A 23,635-nucleotide genomic window follows, 5' to 3' on the forward strand; every position below is an offset into this window, starting at 1 on the left:
CAGGCAGAACTTCTGGTGTTTGGGTGGGAAAGAAAGAGCTCTGATGTAGGGCTGAGGCTTGGGAGAAATCCACGTAAAACGGAATTTACGGTAAGAACACCACAGAAGCCAATTTTGAGGGCAGATGGACCACAGACCAAGAACGTTTCTCACATTCTTGAGATCTTAGTGTGGATTTTAATAAATGAGGATTTATGGTCCTAATAATTCAATAGTCTATGCTAGAAATTGTTAATATCAACAACTAATAGTGATGTAAAATAATTTTAAAAAGAGAGAGGGATAGGGGAGAGTAAAGTAGAGGTGGCACAGGTGATAGCTAAAGCCTCTGGGCCTGGAGTCAAAACCTATCTCTGCTACATATCAGACCTGGGGCCTTGGGTAAATTTCACAACCTTTCTGAGACTTGATTTTCTTACCTGAAAAATAGGAGTGATGATATTTCAAAGGCTAAGTTTGTATTATTTTTGATATGATAAAAATTATTTTAAATGCTAAAGAGAAGAAATGATAGCCCATTTAAATACAAAGTGATGTTTTTTAACTTGACTTCACTCTCAGAGAGTCCACATGTGGAAGACAATTTGAGATGTTATGAAACTCTGTTACTTTATAAGGCAACAAAGTTAAAGACTTATATGTTTCCCCAAACTATTTTGACCATATAAAATATATTTGATCACTTGAATTGTTAACAAATATAGAAATGACTTCTGAATTTAAAATTAGTAATATGTTACCATTTTAGGATGTTAAACAAAAGGATTCCACCATGGCCACAAATAATACATTTTGCAATTTTAAAGGTTATATTTCAGTTTGACCAGTGTGTTGCGGCAACTTATCCATTCTGATAAGCTAGAGTCTGCTGAAGTTTAAATATATCTACTTCTAATTATTCTTTTTTAAAAAGCTGAGTAGGGAGGGGTGGTTGAGACAGGAAACATTTGTTCATTCCTTGTCTTTTGACTCATCACTTGGAAACTGATGGGGTATGATAGAAGGAAAAGTGTGTCCGATAAACCTTAGAGAGTTTGGTGGTGAGTTCCCCATTCTTATAAAATTTCAAGTCCCTCTTCTACTAGTTCATGATCTCATCCTGGTTTTTAGGTGAAAAACATCCAAAGAAGATATAGTAAATAATACTGAGATGAAAACATGTAATAAAAGATCAAATAAGAAAACTTCTATTAAAAATAGAGCTATAATTACAAAAAGAACCTGGAACTGAAAGACAGGTATTCAGAGCATTAAAGATTCAATTTACAAAAGCTGGATATATGTAGAAAACCATATTTGTTGGCTGGTGATTTAGTTTCCTATAGTGCTCAAAGCAGATACCACGAAGCAGTTGGCTTTAATAACATGAGAATTTATTAGCAAACAGTTCAAGGTCGTGAGGACATCAAATCAAGGAATCAAGGTGATATTTTCCTCCTGAACACCGGCTGTCAGTGATCCTTGGCTCCTCTTCCATATGGCAAGCACATGGAGGTGTCTGCTGGTTTCTCCCTTCTCTTTCTGGCTTTGTTGCTTAAAGCCTTGTGCTTCTGTGGCTTTATTTTCTTGCTCTCTTAGTCTTTTTATTCATACCATTTATAAAGGAGTCCATTAATAGGATTAAGTCTTATCCTGAATGAGGTGGCTCATACCATAACTGAAGTACATCAGAAGGTCCTACTTAAAATGGGTTCACATCCAAAGGAACAGAATAAGATTAAAAACATGTTTTCCTGGGGTACAAACAGCTTCAAACCACCACAGCTGGTGAGCTCACTTTCTTTGATAATCCATTAGGTCCTTTTGTTATCTATAAAATGCCAGGTTACAGGTAGGAATAGGGGTTAGGTGGGAAATCCAATCAAAATATTTGAAATTTTTAAAAGAATTATTGATGTGTCCATGGAGTGAGTCATTCTACAAAGTAGATTTTATATTGTCTATGAATAAGACAGTCTCTCTTTTTATTTTTTATATTATTTTTTACTTAAAAAGCAGAAACTTTATTTACATGATCCTGATTATTTCTTTTCAGAACAAAATTATCAAGAAGAGTTAACTTTTCAAAAACGGGAGCATAACGAGTGATATTTCAAACATGCACGTCCCTTCTGTTAGACTGAAATGAAAATGAGTCAGGGGAGTGGAGGATAAGGATGGCCACAGTCAGCCTATGGCAAGGAGGAGCAAGGATGGAAGTGGTAGCAACTTTTACAGGAACTCCTGTAGAATGAGTTCTATATGAACTACTAACTGTGGTAGGATGAGTAACGCTCCCTCAAAGATCTTCATGTCCTAGGACCCAAAACCTGTGAATATGTGACCTCGCATGGCAAAAAAGCACTTTGGAGATCAGGTTAAGTTAAAGATCTTAAAATGGGGAAATTATCCTGGATTACGAGAGTGGGCATGATGAAGTCACAAGAGTGGGAAGGATCAGGTCAGTGGTAGGAAATGGGCTGAAGGAAGCAGGAGGTTGGAGGTGTGCAAAGAAGGGACTATAAGCCAAGGAATGCAGGAGGCCTCTCACAGCTGAAAAAGACAAGGAAATTGATTCTTCCCTGAAGGCTGCAAAAGAAATGCAGTCCTGCCAGGACCTTGATTTTAGACTTCTGACCTCCAGAAATTTAAGAGTATAAATTTGCCGTTATAAGCCACAGTGTTTGTGGGGCTTTGTTGCAGCAGCAAGAGGAATCTAATAACACTAATTCCAATATTTCCATGTTCATGAAACAATTTCTTCTAATTGTTAAATATTTCAGAAACTAAAACACTGGGTACCAAAATGATCATTTTTAGAAGAGTGATGAAGAATTGTGAAGAGGTTTTTAATTCAAATGACAAAGTTGAAATAATCACAAATACAGTAATAGCCACAGATTATTAAACTCATTCTATGTCCCAGGCACTCTGCTAATCTTTTAAATCAGATGAACACAGTAAATTGCATTCTCACACAATCATATTTGGTAAATGTTAATATTTACCTCTCGTAGATAAGGCAAAGAGGTCCAGGGAGGGAGTTCAGCTGGTCAACAGGAGAGTTTAGAACGCTGCTGCTGCATGTCCATCATCTAGAGGGCAGGGAGGACTGGAAAGAAGAAATGAGTTTTAAGGAGTGTTATATTCCAGAATGAAATACAAAATACCTCAATTTTTTGTTAGTATTTGCACTTAAGATAAAAGGGGTCAGGGCATCTTTCTCTATTAATTGTAAAATATCTTTAATGACTTTATTTTGTTTTTAAAAGATTTCTTTTTCCCCCTTCCCCTTCCTCTCTCCCTTCCCCTCCCCATCTCCTCCCCTGCTGTTTTTGCCCCATGTCCATTCACTGTGTGATCTTCTATATCTTTATCTCTCTCATTTTTTTGTCTTCTCATTTTTTCTCCTCTATGATTCACTAGGATTCAATTCTGGGGACCTCTGACGTGGAGAGAGGTTCCCTGTCAGTTGCACCACCTCAGTTCCTGGTTTCTGCTGCACTTCACCTTGACTCTCCCCTTCATCTCTCTTTTGTGGCATCATCATCTTGCTGTGACTCACTTGTGCAGACACTGGCTCACCACATAGGCACTCAGTTTGCCATGCGGGCACTGGCTCGCCATGTGGGCCCTCATGCAGGCACTTGTCTCACCACGCAGGCACTGGCTTGCCACTCAGGCATGCTTTCTCTTCTTTTTCACCAGGAGGCTGCAGGGATTGAACCTGGGTCCTCCCATATGGTAGGTGGAAGCCCTGTCACTTGAGCCACATCTGCTTCTCTTTAATGACTTTCAATATCTCAATGTAAGTTTCCTTTTTATGTTAATTAGATAACGTTGATTTTTCTGCGACTATACATCTGTCAACAAGGGTAGTTTTATGGCATATTTATATTCCTTTATACTTATTTCACAACAGCATTCATTTAGGTGCCCCAAGCTATTATTTGGTATATATGTCTACCCTATATTACATTGGAAGCTAATATTTTAAATGACCTTTCCAAATTCTGGCTTCTATAGTATTGCTTCAATCTTTCTATAACATGCTATATCAGAGGAATCTTGAAAAACAGTGACTGGGTCCCAACTTCAGTATACTCAGAAGGTCTCAATATTGGAAAAAAGAAACAGCAGTTATTCAGCCCAGTACCACTGTGGATGCTTATATTCAGACCTTAGATTTCAAAAGATACAAGTTGCTGCTTTCTTAAAAAAGAACTATGAATAAGATTTTGCAACTGCTATAATGTTTTATGGCATCTAACACTCTTCTCTTTGGGAAATGTTTTCATGACTAAAATAATCTTCCAAATTAGGCACTTCAATTTGACTAATACATGTGTTTAGAATGCATGATTTTAATGTATCAGATGTACATCACTAAGCCAATTGATTAATTTTCAATAAGAAATAGAATTTCCACCCTGCTTGGGAAACTTGTTTCAGCTTTTGAGAGCATTCTCTATCAAGAAGAGGGCTGGAGACAGATGGCCAATTGCAAGTTCTTTAGATCATCTTTTTCCTTGTCTCCTTACAGACAATCACTTTTTCTTCAACATGCAGTTTCTTCAGACAGATTAAGTACATTTATAGGAATGCAGATTTTTTTAAACATTATGATTCCAGCCATGGTTGATCTGATTGGGCATTTGCATTTCATGCATTTTAATCCAAAACACTTGAAAACTATTCTTTTCATGAAATACATTTTTAGACATTGAACTCACCATTATTGTTCATCCTGCCTAATTTTGGGGAAACTCTTACTGTTGTACCCATGAATACAGAATTTATTGAACTGATTGTGTTTCTTTCTTTCCTTCTCCACTTTCCTTTCTCCCTCCTTTTTTTATTTCTTCCTCTGTGATTTTCTTCTTTTCCTAATTTTCTTTCTTTCCTTCCTTGTGATAAGATTCTAGTCCTCTAACCTGGATGATGAACTGACTGAATAGTTTCCTGAGTCCCTATATTCATATACCCCAAGTATATGGGGTGCTACTACCTACCACCTGAATTCCAGCAATCAGAACAGTTTGGGATTGGGTACTTCAATTTTTATCATTTCTTTCTTCTTGAGTCAAACCAACCTGCCTACATGCACCATGATTTCTGCACAAGCTATCCCTGTCAGCATCAAATTAGTAACTATTAGACAATTTCCTCTTCTTATTTCTCCAATTAAGGTATTTAAAATTGCATTATCTAGATATGACGGTAAGATGGTAGGGGGTATAGACTTACCAAAGCCACAATGTACTCTAGTAGAAAATACATGAGGTTTAGAATCACATATCTTGAAGTTAGCATGGCTGTGGGTATGTATAGTACACATAGTATTTCTTATAACTAATGAACCAATATTGTTAAATTATTATAAACTAAGGAATGAAGTCTACATTAGGGTTCATTCTTTTTGTTGCAAAGTTCTATGGGTTTTGACAAATGCATAATGTCATGTATCTACCATAACAATATCATACAGAATAGATTCACTACCTTAAAAAAGCCCCATGCTCACCTACTCATCCCTATTCTCTCCTCTCCCCTAGCAACCACTGATTGTTTTACTGCCTCTATAATTTTGCCTTTTCAAATGTTATACACCTGTTTTAAGACAACTCATTTCACTTGACTATATATACATTTAAGCTTTTTCCACGTCTTTTCAAATCTTAATAGCTCCTTTCTTTTCATTGCTGAATTATACTCCATTGTATGGGTGTGCCACAGATTGCTTATCCATTAACCTATTGAAGGACTTTCTGGTTACTTCAGTTCTTTTTGCAGTTATGACTAAAAGCTGTTGTGAACAATCACATGTAGGTTTTTGTGTTGGCATAAGTTTTCAACTCATTTAAAATGAATAAAAGGAACATGACTGCTGAGTCATATGGTAAGCTTTGTAAGAAACTGCCAAACTGTCTTCATAAGTGGCCTTACCATTGTGCATTCCCACCAACAATGAATGAGAGTCCCTGGTCCTCTACATCCACACTAGCATTTGGTATTGTCAGGGTTTGGGATTTTACGCATGCTGATTGTTCTGTACTGGTATCTCATTCATCGCTCTTTCCTAATGACATAATTATCTTTGCATAATTATTTATGCATTATTTACCATCTGTATATCTTCTTTGTTAAAGAAAATAGGCTCTTCTGCCCATTTTATAATTGTTTCTGCTTTCTTAATGAGAGTTTTACAAGTTCTTTGTTTATTTTAGATAGAAGACCTTTATCAAATATGCATTTTATGAATATTTTCTCCCAATCTGAGGCTTGTCTCCTCATCATAGCATGTGTCTTTCCTGGAGCAGAAGTTTTCACTTTAATGAAGTCCTACTTATCAAATTTTTCTTTCATAGAGTGTGCTTTTGGTGTTGTGTCTAAACAGTCTAAATGAAATGCAAAGTCACCAAGATTTTTTCCAACATTATTTTCTAGAAATTGTTTAATTTTACATTTACATTAAGATATATGATCTATTTTGAGTTAATTTTTGTGAAAGGTGAAACATCTGTGTCTAGATTCATTTTTTGCATGTCTAGGCCCAGTTGTTTCTGCACCACTAGTTAAGAAAGACTATTATTTCTAAATTGAATCATTTTTGCTCCTTTGTCAAAGATCAGCCTATTTCTGGGCTTTCTATTTTGTTCTATTGCTCTGTTTGTCTATTCTTTCACCAATACCAAAATATATTGATCACTGTAGCTGCATAGTAAGTGTTGCTTATCAGGAAGTGTCAGTCCTCTGATTGTTTCTTCTTCAATATTGTGTTGGCTTTTCTAGGTCTTGGTCTTTTGCTTTTCAAAACAAACTTTAGAATCTGTTTTTGGGTATTTTTAAAATATTCACAAAATAATTTGTGGCAATTTGGTTGGCTTTGTGTTGAATATATAGAACAGTAGTTTGGGAAGAATCAATATCTTAAGAATGCCAAGTCCTTCTATCCATTAATATGGGGTATCCTTCCATTTGTTACGATCTACTTTGATTTCTTTCATCAGAGTTTTGTTGTTTGCCTCATAAAAATATTGTACATATTTTGTTAGATTTATTCTGTGTACCTCTATTTTTTGGTGCTAATGTAAATGATGTAGTTTTTTTCATTGCAAATTCCAATTGTTCATTACTGATATATAGGAAAACAATTGACTTTTGTATATTAACCTTGTACCATACAACCTTGCTGTATTTGCTTATTAGTTCCAGGAAGTTGTTTGTGTCTCAAATATTTCTACATAGACAATCATATCATCTGAAAACCGTTTTAATTCTTCCCTCCTATATTAAGTTTTTAAAATATGTTTTAATTGAGCAATTCCTTAAAAATAAACACAATAAATAAAGACATTTTAGTACTGAAAACATTAACATGGGTTATTAAATGGAAAGTTTTGATATTTTTAACTAGTAAATTAACAAAATTTACTTGATAATATTTTCTGCATGAGGAACAGTCAATCTGAGAATATGCAAATGTTCAACAAGGTGTGGAACATGAAATATCTGCTTCAGTACTTTTCAGTCATATCAAACCACAAGTCAAATGTAAGATAGTTTCATAGAACAGAAAACCCAAGAACAAGAGAGTAACTCTTTAATGAGCCAATCACATCTAAGAATGGAAGAAGGATGAGGTGTCGAGACACCCCAGGGTTTTCTTGATAGAGAAGGGGGATTGGAGCAAAAGGGTAGAATTGATCCATTTGGCCAGTGTTTATTCCCAAAGGGACTAAGAGTTTCAGATCTTTACTTTTGATATTACCTTCAAATGACAGAGTATTCAGGATACACTGACAGGACTAATATAAGATATTTATCATGAAACTTCAAATCTGTGTCCCATTGCCAGTCCACACACCTATTATATATCATAAATGAATGTTTAAAAGTAAAATACTGCAGTCATTTCATGAATAGAACTTCTGAATAGCATTTGTGTGCATGTGTATAAAACATATTTGCATTGTACACTTTGTTCAATCCAAATTAAGTTTAATTAAAATGAAAATACACCACCTTTTCCATAAACTTGCTCTTTTTATTTTAAAATGCTCCAAGAGGAGATTTGGACCTCTCCAAGAGGCTCTGCTTGTCTTGGGCCTGTCACTAGCTGGCTGTGTGCTGTTAAGTAAGTGACTTTACAATCTGAGCTTCATTTTTTCACCTATTACATGAAATGGCTAAGATTAGATGGCTTTTCATGTACCTTCCAGACCCCACACTCTGTGATTTTCCTTCCTTGTCTTGTGGTTGTGTTTGTACCTGTTTTCCTTCCCTTATCCGATGTTACTGGGATAAGCTCTTGTATTGTACTCCTCCTGCCTTCCTTATGCTGCCTAAAGCAGTGATTTTTCAAACTATAAATAAATTTGATGGTTCTGAATAGAAGAAAAACAATAGAATAGAAAAATAGCAGAATACATGGTCCAAAGAATTGTTTTTGTAAAAACTTTTGTTTCCAAATATATTTGTGGAACTGGATTGAGGGAGAAAATACATGTCTTCTTATAAATGGCCAGAAAACTTTGAAAGCCACCAGTATAGAGCATAGTGGGCATTCAACAAAGATGATATTAACTCGTAATTTGGCTTAATGTTTGACCAGGGTGATTTCAGAGGTGTTTTATTTCTTTATTTCCTGAAGAGGAACTTGTTAGACCTCATATTGGCCTTCTATCTGGTCTCCCCACATTCAGCCTGTCCCCAGTCCCACTTGTTGTACACTCAGCTCTGATCATATCACTGCCCTGTTCAAAATCTCTCCATCAGTTCCAGTGCCAAAGTGAAAGAAAATAAGTCCCTATATTAAATTTTGAGGGAAAAATCAAACATGCTAAATTTGAAATTTTAGTTCTAAATATCTAAAAATGAATTTAATTAATGTTTTGAGAAACTGTTAAATAATAGGGGAATTTTATGTTTAAAATTGGAGAGTAAATGTAAGATAAAGAGATTGATTTTACTGTTACAAATATCACTCTATTTAATTTTTAATACATTACATAAATTGATACATAAATTGAGCTTAAAAGCTTAATGCAAACTTGATTTTTTAAAAGTATAATTAATGAGGTAATAATTGATTAAAAGTATATTAGTTTTAAGTATTCCTTTAGTTTAGTTTAAGCACAGGATTGTGAACCAATGCAAAATATACAATAAGGTAGAAGGGTGTAGTAAAAAAAAAAATATATATATATATATATATATTTTTAGTTTTAAGTATTCCTTTCCAAGCAAAAGAAACCTCCTCATATATTAAAATATCATAAATTAAGGTCTATCCATAAGATAGGGTACTTAACATTGAATAATAACAGTCAACTAATTTAAATGAAAAAAATTGAATATCTCTTGATTCTGTATAAAATTGTGCATATATAAGCACAGAGAGAAAATGAATAATAGAAATATTAATATATTAACTGTGGACACTATGGAGCATTTGAGATTCCAAATGTATTAGTCAGCTAAAGAGGTGCTGATGCAAAATACCAGAAATCTGTTGGCTTTTATAAAAGGGTATTTATATGGGGTAGAAGCTTATGGTTACCAGGCCATAAGCATGAGTTACTTTCATCACCAAAGTCTATTGCCATGTGTTGGAGCAAGATGGCTGCCAATGTCTGCAAGAGCTGAGGCTTCCTCTTCCTCTTAAGACTCTGTGGTCCCAGTTTCTTCCAATACCAGCTGAAGACTGGGATAAATATCTCTCTCAGAGCTCATTTCTCTCTAGGTTCAGCTGCTCTGCTCTTTGCACAAGGCCAGCTGTAAACTATCAGGCAAATGGCTTGTCTCTCTTCCTGGGGCCTCTGCCATATCTAATGGAGCCTTCTTTCTTTCCTCATGTATCTGCTTTTCTGTGTATTATTTCCTGAGCTCCAGCATTAAACTCCAACTGACTCCTTTCCTTTTAATTTTCTCTGTGAGTCCCTGCCTACCAAGGCTGCAGGACTTGACGTCCCACTGACTTGGCCCAATCAAAGTCCTAATCACAATTCAGTCAAGTAAAAGTAAAACCTCTGAATCCAATACGATCTAATATGCCCAGAGAAACAGACCAGTTCACAAACATAATCCAATATCTATTTTTGGAATTCATAAATAATACCAAACTGCTACACCTAGTTTTCTCTTAATATTCTTTATGACCCTTTCATGCAATAATAAAAATGAAAAGTGAGTGTCCCTTTAGAATACAGACTACATTCTCAGTCTCCCTTGCAAATAGTTGAAACAATATGATTAAATGATAGTTCCCAAGAACCTTCTTAAAGAGTCAGCTCACAACTATCATCTGCTGTCTTCTTTTGTGTCCCTTTCATTTTTTCCATCTAGAATGTGGATGCTATCGTGTTGGAATAGACCACAAAAGTGATTCTTACTTGAGTAGCAAGAGAGGTGCCTGGATCCCTGATGGCATGGAGTGTCAATCCCAGCTCTGGAACACCAATGTGAACATCTAAATGAGATGGATAAAAGCTTTCACCTTGTTTAACTCATGAGCAAAGCCATCATTTGTTTCCATATATAATCCTTACTATGCAATGGGGATACAGATACTTAAAATCTCCATTGAACTTTTACGCATTTTCCAGTTTTACTTCAAAATAATTTACTACAATTGTCAATGAAAAAAAACCTCATATAATTTAAAATAATGTTCCCTGAAATCTGAAGCCTAATATGTTATTTTTCTAAAATTTGAGCTAACATCCTATGAAAGAAGAAAAAGGAAAAATTACCTTAACTATCTAGAAGATTGATGATATTTTTATAAGAATCATTCTTTATCACTACCAGTTGGATTTTAATATAAATATCCCAGCCATAATGGTTACAGTTTTGCATCATAGTTCTCTTCTTAAATATCTTTCATGATTACTTTTAATTTATTGTACAAATTATATAATTGGATTACGTCCCCCACAAAGCTAGGTTCAGATCCTAACTCCAGTTCCTGTGGATGTGAACCTATTTCTAAGTAAGGCCAACTAGAATCAGAGTGGACATTAATCCCATATGACTGGAGTCCTTATATGCAGAAGAAACCTGGATGCAGTAGGACACAGATGTGGTGAGTGATAGCCATGTGACAGAGGCAGAGATTGAGTCGTAGATGGCCAGCAAGCCACCACCACAATGCCACACAATCCAGCACACAATCCAGCAAAAGCATGATCCTGCCAACACCTTGATTTCAGGCTGCCAGCCTCCAAAACTGTGAGACAATAAGTCCCTGTTGTTTAAGCCACCAGTCAGTAGTACTCACAGCAACCTTGGGAAACATTCATTAAACAATACACAATAACTCAAAAACACCACATTTTTGTGAAATTCATTTTTCTGGAAAACGAAAATAGTCCCTTTGGTGTAATTGAAGAAAAATGATTTTTTGATTTACTATCAACTTGAAACATTTAAATACATTTCCACCATCAATTCAGTATGAAATGATGAAATAGGCCTAGATCATGCTGATTGTCATTGACATTGCTTATATTTGCTCTTCCTATTTAAATTATGATTTGATTCACTTTCAATGTTTACTGTCAATCTATAGTTTTAATTGTGTAGCTTCTGTTGTTTTATATTAGTTGTTTGTCTGTTTTTTTATCATTGCAAAAATTGAAAAAATGAAAGAATGCCTGGTTTCTAGGTATGTCTGTACCATGAAGTGATTCTTCCTCTGTGAAGTGAATTTTTCAGGTGATTGGTATTGCAAAGCAAATTTTCAGTGAATATTTACTAAGTGCCTATTGTGTGACAGCTGTGATGTTAGGCTAAAAATGCAAAGATTAAAATGTTATAGTTTATACTCTTTAGGCTATCACTGACGCAATAGGGGGTTCTCATTAATGATATGTTTTCTACACTGAGTTATGAAAAATGTACCTCTTGCTTTAATTGGAGATACTAAAGCAAAATTAACCAAATATTAGGCTCAAGTCAATACTTCCCTGATACTTATGGGGCCTCTAAGAAGTCAGTCAGACCATATTCCTTTTTGAAAGGAGAATATTTTAACACCATTTATGTAAAAACTAAATAAATGTACTCTACTTTTTCCCACAATTAGACAGTATTTAAAGACAAAAGAAGTTATGTGATTAAAGAGCTACATGTTATTTTCTTTTAATTTTGAGATCTAGGGGAAAAATTGTATAATTCTTAACATTTAAATTGGAATTGCTGGAAGTAATTTTTAATGAAAACTGCTAATTCCATTTTATAAAATCTCTGCCATGCAATTGAAAGGATAATGGCATTTTTAAATACCTCACACTCTTGAAAATATTTTAATTAAAGAAAATGTAACACTCAGTCTGCTATTCTTTTTGCATTAAAAACAAATGAGGTTTGTAATGATCCAAGGAGGTGGTAATGGAAATATCTTATCATTACAGGTCCAAGCCTTCCACCTTTATTTTCCTCCCAATGGTAATATAATGTATATACCATTCATTACTTTAATATGCTTAGATTTTGAAAGATGATTTTCATTTATCAAATAACAGAGAATTTAAAATAATTTTATGACTCTTTATTTTGGTAAGAAGTCAAATAAAAATAAATAGGTCTAAATAAATATCTATTTATATCTAGATATAAATATCTGTTAGCAACAGTACAGGTAGATCTGTACTGAGCAGAAAAAGTGAACATTTTATCTGGAGACATTTTTCATTTTCCTATCTCTCACTGGTAAATTCATAAGCTCTCTTGTATTCCCAGGGTAAGTTACCTGGCTCAGTGACTTCTTCATTTGCTTTGTAATTAACTACTCCAAACTTAGTGGCTTTAAATAACAATGTTTTATTATTTTTCATAATTCTGAGAGTCAGCTAGGTCACTTTTCTATGTCAGCTGGAACCATTTCTACAGCAACAAGCAATTAGAAGCATGGCTGGGGAGGGAACATATGAGTTGACTTCCTTACTATGTTGTCATCTCAGCTGTGAACTGGCTGGGCCTGTCCCTGTTCACAATCTCATTATTCAGTAGACTAGCCCAAGCCCTTTTACTTGGTGACTGGCTGCCAAGAGAATGAATGTGGAAGCAGCCAGTTCTCTCTGCCTAGGCCTGGAGTTGACCAAAGCAAGTCCCAAAGTTGAGCTGGAGTATGGGAACGAGAACTAGACTTCACCTCTTTCTGGGAGGGGCAGCCTGGCACTTGGATAGGAAAGAGAGGAATTGTGGGCAACTGCCATTGGAAACCATTTGCCTTCCTGCCTTTCTCTTACCCCTGGGGGAAGCTGGATCCTACACTCCACAACATAGCACTTACTGTGAGTCCACAAATAGCCAGGTGGGCTGCACCTGGGCATGGGACCTGTTGCAACTCTTGTTACTCTAGGTCTGGCAGAAACCAGAAGTCTGTGACATCAGGAGAAGAGATAACTGTGATGAAAGTTCCGTCGAGCAAGCAGTCAATGCCAATCTGGTGTCATGCCAATGTGGAGAGGCGCATAAACTGGACCCTGTGGAGAGTTTAACACAAAGCCTCAAGGTGATGGCATCTGTCAGGTTTGAGCTCTAATCTTATCTGATCTCATATTTTATGAAGTGGCTCATGGGTTGGAAAACCATAATGCATTTCTCAGCAGCTTCCTATATAAATCATAATTCTGTACACTAATTCATGGTGCCCCTGGGCTAGAAATAACTTTACCCCTTTTCTCTACCAGGTACAATCCTACTCATATTTCACTTCCATTTCAATCTCTCTAAGAAAAATGCTTCAATTCCACCAAGGAGATTAGCCCCTGATATCATGAATCTCCTTGAATCATCAATGTCTGCTTACCTCTGCATCTCTGCTTCAAAGGCTGATCTCCTCATCTGCGTTATGCAGCACTGATTGTCACATCCAACCCAACATGCTAGGATTGTTTGCGTCTATAATGAATTATTTGAAATCTAGGCAGAAATAGGCAAACAAATGCATGAGGCATAATATCACTGGCTTTGACACTGCTTCTAGTAAACTATGGAAAATGAGGTGGGTAGGTCAGAGCAGGAGATATGTTCATTACAATTGCATATAGTTTTTCTTATTCTAATCTTTCCTTAATAGGATTTGCATTCATTAAGAAACTCAGGAGTTTGAACGATAGAACTGCAGAATCTTTGAAGGCATCCAATCTAGTCTCTTAATTTTTCACATAAGACACAAAGGATCTTTAGGTTAACTGAGTTGTTGGTTTCAGGCTATTGGTACCAATGATATAGAACTTTAATTTAAAAATAATAAAAAGAAAGTAAGCAAGACTTCTAGATTTTGGCATCAGAACCTCTCAAGACTTCATAGAACTAAGTTCTTATCTTCCATCTTAAAGAGATAAAATTGCTTTAAGTAAAAAGATGTAAAAGTAAATGGATTATATATAACAATATAAATGCATATTTGAAAATATTCAGGTTTTGGGAAAGATTTCCAAAGAAAAATGGCTTTTCTGTCTCGACAATATTTTTTTTATTTGACTCATGTATCAGGAAGCGGATTTGGCCCAACGGATAAGGTGTCCGCCTACCACATGGGAGGTCCAAGGTTCAAACCCAGGGCCTCCTGACCCATGTGGTGAGCTGGCCCATGTGCAGTGCTGATGTGCACAAGAAGTGCTGATCCACGCAGGGGTGTCCCCCATGTAGGAGAGCCCCACGTGCAAGGAGTTTGCCTTGTAAGGAGAGCCGCCCAGCATGAAAAAAGTGCAGCCTGCCCAGGAGTGGTGCCACACACACACAGAGCTGATGCAGCAAGATGATGCAACAAAAAGAGACACAGATTCTGGGTGCCACTGACAAGAATACAGGCGGACACAGAAGAACATAGTGAATGGACATAAAGAGCAGACAACTGGAGGGGAGGGGGCAGGGGAAGGGGGAGGGAGAAATAAATAAAAAATAAATCTTTAAAAAAAATGAAGATGTACAAAGGGGTGGGGGGTATATGGGGGCTTCATTTTTTTTAATGTAACATTAAAAAATACAAAGAGAGAAAAAAAGATATACAAGATTAAAGTATAGCAATACAAACTAAAGTCTGTTAAATATAAGGAAGAATACTGAACACTAAAATTTTGTGGCAACTTGATAAGATACAGAGAAACATATTTCCTACATTTGAAAAGTTCGATATTTCAGTGGTAGGTAATTTAACCCTGCCCAACATGAGTAATGCTAGAATCCTCTGAGGGAGTTTTCATAATCTGATAATGCTATTGATACTTCCCTTGCTGTTAAAATATACTATTGTTTTGCTTTATTTAAACATTTTCATATATGTACATGCTTATTCTAAGATATTAGTTCTTATTTGGGTGTTAACCAGTCTTCTGTATAAATGGTGGTCTTAGGAATTGCAAAAGTTAATTTGGGGTCATCTTGGCTAGGTTATGGTGTCTAGCTGTTTGGTTAAACACTGGTGTACTTGTTACTGTGGAGTTATTTTGTAGATGGGATTTGCACCTGCAATTGGTTGTTTTTAAGTAAACAATATCCCCCTCCACAATATGAGTGGACTTCATCCAGTTAGTTCGGGCCTTAAAACTCAAAGAACTATGGGTTACGGATATTCCAGATACTCAGAAGGGATACTGCCTTAACCCTACACCATTTACTCCTTCCTGGCCTCCTTTTTAGATGTGGTCTAAAGAATATCACCCTTACCCAAATTTTTAGGCTCCAGGCTGCTTTATAAAAGTCAAATTTGCCAGCGGCCACAATCATGTCATCCAATTCTATATAAATAGTAGATAAATAGATGGATAGATTTATTAGAAGATACTACTTACAACCTATAGTACTATATACTAAGATAAAACTTTTCAGAAAAAGAATAGTGTGTGTCTGTTTGAGCTTTTACAATGCATCTACAGAATATTTTAACACCCACTACCACATTTTTCTATATGTTCCTATTGCTCAGTAAAAAAAAAAAAAAAAAAAAAAAAATGATGAGCACAATACATAAACAGGCAATACGCCTAGATTCTAGCTTTCAAAATTGACTTCTTAATCTCAGCTGATTAGAGAAAGTATTCCAAAGAAATTTTGGTCAGAATCACATTTTATCTTCTATCACTTCCCACACTCAGCGACAAAATTAGGTCTGACTGGGCTGGAAGGGGAAAAGACAGAGAGAGGAGGGGTGGCTTGGGGGTCTCAGGAAAGGATCCTGCTCCCAGCCCCCTTCCTAGGCCCCAGGTAGAAAACTTACTCTACTGTGGTGTGGGGCTTAGAGGAGCTATGGCAGCGATATGGCTGAGTCTGAGGAGACCTTCAGAGATCCCATGTACCCAAGATCGTGCAGAAAGAAGAGCTCAATTTTCAAGTACCCTGAGATGGTTAGAGAAGTGGCTTAATGAGAGAGCTAGTAGCCCAAAAGAGTCTGATGGCAGCAGAATGGATCCTGTAAGCAGATTCAGGTACAAATGTGGCTGCTTCAGAGGATACACACTTGAAGGAGGTTGGTTATTTCATCAGGTATCTCCACAGAGAGATATTGAAAATCACTGTTACCTTTCTAAAGTAAAAGACACTTAAGTAAGGATGCTGCTATATCCCCAGTGTTAAGCATACAGTCCAACTTAATAAATATATGCTGATGAATAAATGACTCATATTTTAGCATGGGGTATGGATTCTGCTGACCTGTATTTGTTTCTTGTTTTTTAAAATACATTTTTTTAGTTAAAATAACACTTTAGATTATATAAATGTTACATAAAAAATATAGGGCATTCCTATATACCCCACTCCCTACCCCCCCCACACTTTCCCACATTAACAGCATCCCTCATTAGTATGGTACATTTGTTACAATTGATACATGTCACTAAGCGTGGATTATAGTTTATAGTTTATATTCTGTCCCACATTATTTTGTAGGTTATGACAAAATGTGTAATGGCCTGTATTCATCATTGCAATGTCATTCAGGACAATTCCAATGCCCTGAAAATGCCCCGTATTACACCTATTTTTACCTCTCTCTCCTCTCAGAACCTCCAGTGGCCACTGCCTCCATATCAACGATATAATTTTTTCCATTGCTAGAATCACAATAAGTTTATAGCAGAATACCAGTAGGTCTGCTCTAGTCCATCATTCATTCCCCAATCCTGAGGATTCTGGGTGGTGATGCCCACTCCACCTCTAACTGAGAGTAAGATTAGATCCAATGAGGCAAATGGATGGGACTATCTTGCTTGCAGTTGCAGACTATCTCTGTCCCTTGGGATGGGCATTGTCCATCATCATCTCCTTGTTAGTTGTCCTGGGAGAGTCCAATGAACTGGGGAAAAGGTGTTACAACTCTATTGAGAATCAGGGCCCAACTAGCACACAGCACCCCAAAGATTTAAGGCTCTTGGACATAGATCTTTCAAGACTAGTACTAACTATATTCCTGCACTGTCTACCCCACCTATCAGTCTGGATGTCTCTCAGGAGACCTGCTATTTGAGGCAATACTGTGCAGTCAATGAGATTCTGCTGAGGTGTGCATAAGTGTAACCTCTAGAGTGACCTCCTAACTCACTTTGAAGTTCCCTTAGCCATAATAATGCATTTGTATTTACCCTTTCTCCCTTTTGGTTAAGGTCTTTTTCCAGATGCATTGCTAGTTGGCACTTGATAATATCCCTCAGTGCCAGGGAGGCTCTCGTCCCATCAAGGGAGGTGAGGGGGGAGGTAAATCTTTATATGCTGAGTTTGGTTTAGAGAAAGGCCACATCTGAGCAACAGGGAGACTCTCTGGAGGTAATTCTTAGGCAACATATTATACTAGGCTAAGTTTCAGTTTGAAAAGAAAAGTTTCATACATATAGTCATCAATATCAAGGGCCCATCACAATGGTCCATCCTCCTTCTCTAGGCACTGCCCCTGTACTTGGGGATTCTTGCTGACCTATTAGAGAACGTGAGAGTGCTCCCTAGGTTGGGAATACAATATTCTTTCAGTTATTGTGTGGCTCTCTTGAACACATTCATATGCCTTAACAGTATGTCGCAGGTGAACCTCCTCCCATGCAGCCCCCATCACTGACGCCCCACACCAACGATCCTCCCCTGCCACAGTTGTGACCCTTCTGTGATCCAAAACTTCTTCAAAAATGAAACCAACAAAATAACCAAATAAAATTAATAAGAAAATGAAATAGTGATAGTTTAAAAAAAAAACAAATAAAATACAAAAAACTTTAAATAAAATTCTTTTTGACACTGTCTTTCATCACTGTAAGATATATTGTCTTGTACGTAGTGACGTTTTCTTCTGTATATTTCCCAGGGTCTTAATTTTTCATTTTACTTTCAAAGAAGCTTTAGGTTATAATAAAGTCACATTCAGAATATATGGAATTCCCATAGACCCAACATCTTCCCCCTTTTCCCCTCTTCCCTATTAATAACATTTTACGTGTGGATGATACGTTTGTTACAATTGATGTACAAATATTGAAGCATTGCTACTAACCATGGTCAATGATTTACATTATGGTTTAAACTTTGGACCGTCCGCTTTTATAAAGTTTTATGAAATTTAAAACGGCCTGTATCCATTATTACGAGATCAGGCAAAACAATTCTAGTGTCCTAAAAATACCCTATGTTCCATCTATTCTATTCTTCCTTCCTCCTTCTCTCTGGACCTATGGTAACCACTAAGTTTTACTTTTTGAAGAATAGGATTCACAGTTACTTGCAATAATATTGAGGGTCTGATATATTGGTCTGTTTTCTTTTAATATGTTCTGCCTATGTTCATGACTCTTGGCTCTCTATGAGAACATAGCAGGACTCCCCAGGATGGGAGTTTAATAGTTTCTTGTTTATTGTATGGTCTCCACTCATTGATATAACACTCTATAACAAGAAAAACACTTACATATTCTACAGAAGCCTGCCCCAGGTGAGCCCCATCCTGTATGTCCCTGCCCCTCATCTAACACCCTCCCCAGCAATCCTCCCCTGCCATGTTTGCCAAAAGAAGATTCCTGATGTTGTAGTTTTAACCACAGATGAGCCCGACCCCCCCACAGTTCCATGGATAGTCCAATTCCAAGACCCCCAACCCCCTTACTGACCAGCACCTCCAAACCCAACAGCATCACTGCAGCACTGTCATGCCCATCCACTGTACCACTACACCCTTCCACCTTATCGTGGATGAGCCTGTATTTGAATAGTAAGTTCACTACTGAGAAGCTGTACGTTCTCAGCCCATTCATAAGTAAAATGGGAATAGCAGCTTCCTCGACAGTAGCCCATGAATGTCACATCAAAATGGGCAAATATAGATATTCAAAAATAACATGTTTAATGCAATGTTGGAAACTTATTGGAAATTTTCATAATGGCAATCTTGAGAGCAATATAGATTTAATTACTTAAGCAATGAATTCCTGATGAGAAAATCTACCAATATTTGAGCGTTTAAATTTTTTCAATTGTTCTCAACAGAGACCAGAAACAGATGAATCAACACAGAATTTAAGAACACACACATATATATAAAAATACCCCAAACAATAATATAATATTTAGTTTGGTAATAGGTAAAATCACTCCCTATTTCCTGGCTTTTCTAACCCGAGGTACTAACCAATAAGCAGCTGTAGTCCCTTGAACCCCCAGCCTCAAATGCTGGCTTTCACTGACACAAACACATGCAAACCCACATTGGCACACCTTTGACTGCAGACCTCTGGGATCCCACCATCTCTGTATTGTGCTGAATAGCCTGAAGTGAAAGACAAACATGAGGCCTGGAGCAAAATTTCTTGATTAACAGTACAAGGTCTTTTAAAGTGATTGCATGAACTTTCATCTGAAACACTGCTTGCAGCGGCTAAAGATGGGATTGGTTGCTATGAGAGTTGTCAAACAACTGTGGTAAATTCAATGTGTGATAGATAATAACCTTTGTCTCGTTGAATATTGGATTCCCTGTTCCTGATTGCAGTAAATAATCTCTACCTTCCTTTGGTGAACAGTTGCTTCATTTTAAAGCCCAAAACCATGCATGGAGACACCTTAGTAAAGGATTTTCAAGCAAAGCCCGCAGACCACGTAGATCCGACCTCATCAGCGATTGCCTTGGGCTATCTTTTGTGCACTTTCTGTTTCCATGGTTTCTCCTGGGATTGCCATTATCGAACATTTGTAAGTATTTCAGAATTTCCAGCAGTGTGTGAAATGCTATGGAGGTAGGGGCCACATCCATAATTTTGAGGAGGATGCATCATCATTAAAATTACAATTGATCCATTTTCATTTTTCCTAACTATATAGCCTATATCGAAACACAGTTTGATCGCACTGCTTTGACGTGATAAAATGACAGTAGAATTTTAGGAGAAAACTTTACGAGATATTTAGAAAAAAAACTGGGAAGAACTGATTGACTTTCCTTAACTTTGCTCCACTATGTCTCCCCAAATGCCGCCAGGGTCCATGCTGCCTGAAGTGCTGGGCAAGAGTGTATTGATTTCCCTCCTTCCTCTCTCCATGTTCACCTGCTGACACGAGATGTACCATGTTGAGAAAGCACCAAATAGAGTTTGCAGTCCACCTTAGAGAAGGTGTGATTCTTTGAGTTATGAGAAATTGTTTATCCTTTTTTTAAAAGCAAGTGCCTGCAAATACATGCAGTGAACGTATTCAGGTATCCACCAGGAATAGATACACGACACTCTTCTGAAAATGTCCTTGTGTGATTTTGATTAGGGCCCTGAAGAGCACTTCAATGTGAGTTTATAACAGTAGAAATTAAAATAGAACATCTTTGTTTCCTGCAAATAGCTTCTATTCCATTCGAGAACTCTTTCACTGATTAATATGGCTACTTCTTCATTTCGAAGGGCTCTCTATGCAAAGAGGAAAACAATTATGGGCCAATAATTGAATGTGATGATGACAGAAATAAGGAGCTATGGATAATCGTCCCATGCTACGGGAACCCTGTAAAGTCCCTGCTGATGCAGTTTGACCTAGGGTGCTCAACTGTGGTGGGCAGCAGTGGGACAGAGAAGCTGGTCATGGTTCTCTTTCGTGGACTCCGGACAATAACACACCAATGGCAACGTGTTTTCAGAGAGCACCTGGATGCTGGCAGTGGGGAAACTTGAATAGAAGGAGTAATACATATGTATTTTCTGTGGGAAATATCAGGGAATATGAAAAGTACCAAAAATGCCTGAGTATACACTATCAGGAAAAGAGAAAACTTGGTTTCTCATCTGTTACCATAATTTGTTTCCCACTGCCTTTTATTGAAGTCATTGATGTAGAAGAAAATATCCTTAACCCATTGGTAAAATTGGAAGATCAACCAGAAACCCTTTTATTTTGAAGATTCTTTCAAAAAACAGAAAGGTCTCAAAAATTATAATAAGATTTGGAAGTACATTTTTAGTTTACTTTGCAGTAGACAGTCGAAATCCATGCATTCACAGCCTGAGGCAAAACATTTTTGTATTTGAATGAGTTGGTGGTTTCTGCTGGGTCCTACCAGACTAGTGCCTATATTTTCATAAAGCCAATATCAATTAGCTCTAATTATTATACAAACTGTCACAGTTGGAAGAGATTCCTGAGAAAGAGGTGGGCAGAAAGGATGATCCCTTTGTCTTCACTCACGCTGATCTCTCCAGAAACAAGATTGAAATACACTGGTAGGATCTGGAGAGCAAGTTCACTGTCACTACACCATTGGCAGCAGGAACAGAGATCTGCCTCCTGGGATTCCTGCCAACGCCTCTCACAAACATTATCTTCATTCTAGGGATGGAATGTGGGAGTTCCAAGAAACAATAATGTTATTTAAGGTCTTTATAGAAACTTTCAGGGGCTTCTATCTCTTATTTTAGATTTTATTACAATGGAGACCACTAAGTGTCCTTGTATTCCTAATGAATGTGATTCAATGAAATATGTAAGGGATTTCATGTGTAATACAAGTTTGCAAATTGCCCCCAAGCCAATAGCAGATCTCTCTCCTTTCCTGTACATTCAGCTGGAAGACCATTTTGTCATCCAGATATAAGTTAAAGAAATAGACCCAGAATGAAATGTTTAAACCTACTTTGGCCAAAAGGAGACCTTTTTCTTTATGGGATTATTAGGATATCAAGAACATCTATGTCACCACAAAATACAAATAACTAGATAATGTAATGTGCAAGAAGATGTAAGATCTTACTTTGATTTATCAAGGTATAATTTTATGAATTCTATTCTTTAATTTTAATATTTATGCAATATTCTAATATCTAAACTATATTGAAATTAATAGAGCAATTCAATTTTTAGTTAAATATCTTAGGATCATAAACATGGATAGGGAAAATTAAGGAATAGGCCAATAAACAATATAAAACAGCTCAATATCTATGTTTTAACTGAAAATTTGGTAATACTTATTAAAATTAAAATGACTACAATTCTGGCGATGTGTTCTAAATAAACTGTCACAGTACTCAGCATATATGGATATAATTATTTCCTTTGCTAGTTTAACAATTCTTGTACAAAAACACAAGCCATTCTATCACATATATACCTATATATACACACATTTATATGTACGTACATACATTGTATATGCATATATATGTGTACATACATTGTTAGAACTAGCAAAAAAATAATATTCCTTGCAATATCCTAAATATCAATCCAAAATGAGCACTGTACTATTGTTTGCTAAGTAGTCACTATATGATTGAATATTTATAGATGCATAAATATGGAAGAATATCTAAGTTATATTAAGTTTCTCTTAATTACTTTTCCTAAAAATTCTATAGTGCAATAAAATTTTGGAAAAAGTACATGACCGAAGTGAGAAGAGGTCACTTTGTTTCTAATTCATATTCTTATGGTATTCTGTTTTTCCCTCCACCATGAAGATATACTTCTTTTATAATTCTGAAACAAAGTCTAAAGGAAAAAAACACACATACACAGAGTAGGCTGGTATAAATTCATTTCTGAGCAATTTGAGAAACAACTGACAAAAGAACAATTGGTATAAGTAAAGAATAATAATTCTAGCAGGAAAACCTGAATTTTAAACTGTATGACTTGGTATATTTTGTACATTGCTGAACTGATTATTTATTTGAGATATTTAAAGACAGAGATGCTGCCTTGCAAATGTTTAGAAAACAGTATTTTTTTTTCTTTTCAAAATATTTAGTGTCTACAATTCATCAGTGAGCCAAGTAAATCATGGCTTCTTCAAGTCAAGGATCGAAACCAATTACCATTAGTGACCATCGGGTGCAGCCGATCCTTTCTGTCCTGTTGCCTGAATCCCAATGATCTCCCAAGTGTGCCCATGCAATTTAACAGAAAGATCAATATACCACAGCAGTTAGCAGCAGCTCTCTTGAAGTGCTTCACAAAACATGCTACATTTCTCTACCGAATAAATGTCAAAACATTCCAACAGCTACAATTCTAGGGAGAAAACGTTCTTCTGAAACATTATTGACATACTTTAACCCACATTTCCCGCTGCTCTCAGGCTTCCTACTGCCCAGTCAATTCTGATTTGGCACGAGCCACGTCGACATGTGTCCCCTGCTGACTTGCTCTGGTGGCGTGAAATATATCAGTATCTCGTAGATAGGTCTTGGGG

Source organism: Dasypus novemcinctus, chromosome 17 (assembly GCF_030445035.2).
Source record: "Dasypus novemcinctus isolate mDasNov1 chromosome 17, mDasNov1.1.hap2, whole genome shotgun sequence".
NCBI lineage: Eukaryota > Metazoa > Chordata > Mammalia > Cingulata > Dasypodidae > Dasypus > Dasypus novemcinctus.